Source organism: Poecilia formosa, unplaced genomic scaffold (genome assembly GCF_000485575.1).
Source record: "Poecilia formosa unplaced genomic scaffold, Poecilia_formosa-5.1.2 Scaffold16, whole genome shotgun sequence".
Classification (NCBI taxonomy): domain Eukaryota; kingdom Metazoa; phylum Chordata; class Actinopteri; order Cyprinodontiformes; family Poeciliidae; genus Poecilia; species Poecilia formosa.
The window spans coordinates 2,952,664-2,955,551 of NW_006799955.1; the positions used below are offsets into that span (position 1 = coordinate 2,952,664).

At 41.8% G+C, this 2,888-nt stretch overlaps 1 protein-coding gene across 4 annotated transcripts in view; it reads left to right on the forward strand.

Annotated features, from left to right (window-relative positions):
* The window catches only part of hoxd3a (homeobox D3a), a 20,640-nt gene that overhangs the window by 9,602 nt on the left and 8,150 nt on the right, over positions 1-2,888 (forward strand). Inside the window, exon 1 of one of the 4 annotated variants that reach the window (XM_016668658.1) lies at positions 50-1,819. The exons of 2 other annotated variants lie outside the window; for them this stretch is intronic. The gene's annotated coding sequence lies outside the window, so the exon portion shown is untranslated. Of the gene's footprint in view, positions 1-49; positions 1,820-2,888 lie in introns of those variants that run through there. One more of the 4 variants, XM_007546510.2, reaches the window with a different exon arrangement.

Genomic DNA, 2,888 nt, shown 5'->3' on the forward strand with positions numbered 1-2,888 from the left:
ATGAATATAATTTTTTTCACGGTTTGTGTTTTCGCAAGATTTGATCACAATTTGAAGCTAAGTACGTGGAGCATTTAAAAAAAAAAAATCACAAATGGAGCAAATGCGCGCTGTGTGGGCTTATAAGGCCTGCCCGGGAAATTACGACTTTTACTAACAAAGAATGTTTCACTTGCACGACAGCGGAAAGCTCTGTTTTGACACAAAAGGGGGCTCACTCTTCTGTGTTTCTCGTTTTCAGGTGCGATTTTTTTTTATTTTATTTGTGAACAAACTTTTATATACGAGTGTCTGACTACACCAGACGCAGGCGCAGGTTAAGAAAGGACAAATTGTAGACACACTACATGCATAAGGACTTTTATTTAACTTAGGTTAGACAAAGAATTTACAGATTTGCATCGAAGTCTTTAAGGAAAGGGTTTGAAAAAGGTCGAAAAGACCAAAAATATTCAAGGAGATAATATTAAACATTTGGATACCTTTATTTGTTTATTTTTTATTTCCCAGATGAAATAAAAACAAATCAAGAGATGTGGCCACTCAAGCAGTAAAAGATATTGATTAAACTACATAATAATATCTAAATACACCCCCACCCCCTCAATAACCACAACAAATAGTCAATATAATCAAGTGAAAAGCACAGTTTGCTCTTATCAGCTGGAGCGCATACTGTGCGTAAAAACGTCTTCGTTAACTGTGCACAGTTAATACTGTTGCTTATGTTTTTATTCCAAAGGAAACGTTATTTAAATCTTACAAATAAAATTAATAAGAATTTTCACGTCATTCTCCCCAATTAACTAAAACCCAGATAAAAAACAAAACAAAAACAAAAAAACTAACACATATCTCTCCAATACCACATTGAGTCAGCTGTGACTCTTTTCCACTTTTACCAAAGACACAGAGTAGAAATGCATACTTTATTTGAGCTGTGGCTTTATTGGGGATGACTCTCTGCAGCGGTGACCTCCGACCCCCCACACTACAGAATCAGCTCTGATCCAAACAAAGCGGCCATAAACAGACATGTGGAAAGACAATCCGCAGCCGCACGCTTCCCCCACCCCCCATCTGTACATCATCTAGATTGGGTCATGCTCACAATATAATGTGCAATATAAACATGTCATAAACATGCAGAGGTAAAGGGATGCATGCACATGTGATCTCGGGAACTTAGCATGCCTTATTATTAGTCTATTAGCACAACTGTGATGCGAGTGGGTTTCAATTTATGGAGGAATCCCTCCATGCACTCTGCAGCTACTGGAATCGCAACACGAATTGGAAATAAACGCCCCTCAGTTATCAGGTCAGAGCAGCCTACTATACTATACACCGTGCAGCCACACTGACCTACATGTCTGAACAGCAATAAATGGGAGCCAAAGGCAGTGCCATTTTCAATGACACTGCACCCAGTGCACAGGAACAGCGCCGCTGCTCTCCATCCGGCCATATTTGATTTCCAGCTGTTGGTTTCGCAGAAGCTTCTCTGAGCCAGACAGGCAACCGACCAACCAACCAACCAACCAACCAACCAACCTCCCCCCCTTAAGATATATTAAAGTGCGCCGTCTGCATTCAGAGATATAATCCAGAGACTATACCACTCCGCTTCTCTGTTCTCCAACCACGTGATTGTCTAAATAATTAATGCAGCACGTCCCCCTAGAAACACGGCGTCGTCATTAATCGCAAGGACTCTATCAGAGTTGAAAACTGAAGAGATCCCCCCTCCAAAGAAAATAATATCCGATACTCGGCGCGACTGTTAGCTGCGGCTCTGAACCGATGGATGCTCGGGTAGGTAAATATTTCAGCATTTTTCATGTCGCCTCAGCTTGGCAAATGACCATATCAAATGTCTGTGATATTTGATGAATTGCACCTCCTTTCTCTGATGTGTGCGCTCCTGCATAGGCGCAGTTGTTTAGACTGTGGTCTACGGTCGCTGTAAGCGCATTTCTTCCCTGTTTTAAATAATATTAAATGTCTGCTCCAGTTCCAGAGATGACTGGTTTGCTGTCTCCGCATGGACATTTGACTAAATGTCGGGGAGTAAATCGCAGGAGCCTAAAGTCGTTTCTGTACAAAAGATTGAGTTTTAGCTAATTTATTTCTCTTTTCTCATCAGAGTTTTATTGTATCTTAAGCAAACGCGCGCGCAAAAAAGAAAAAAAAATGTGGACTGAATATTTTTCATACGGGAGCTTTTAAAATGAAGCAAGGATGTGATTTTTAAGGTAATTTTGATGCATAGTTTACAATAGCAGAAGATGAATAACTACTCGTATACCTTTTTGTATTTTCGGCCCCTTTTTTCCCCCGTATTATTTTTATTCTTAGAGTGGCATGATTTGCTTTCGGTTCCTCAGAAGTGCTGGAAGTTTGGACAGCCTGACAGCTCTGCCTCCTTGTAAATCACTCCCAGTAATTCCTGAAAGGGTGCGAGGGAGCCTGTTTGGGGGGCCGGCCGAAAACTGTAAATCTTTCACTTTTATTACCCCTCTGAACATATGCCGGCGACGCTGTACCAGCCCTGCAACCCCCCTTTTTTTTCGTCCTTCTTCCCTTGTTCTGCAGCGACGACAACCCGCCGCTAAACCAAGAAGCCAGCCTGCGGCTTTGAAATCCTCCTCTGCTAATCCAGTTTGGTTTTTCCAACGCATTTGATGTTTTTTACTTGGCATCGAACATTCCCTTTATTTGGTGATTAATGCGGAAAACAACACAGGAGAAGGCAAGCATGCTCTTGTGACTCTTTGTGCTGCATCCATGGTGTTAAGGCAGACATACACATATATACACACACAGAGACACACACACACACACACACACACACACACACACACACACACACACACACACACACACAC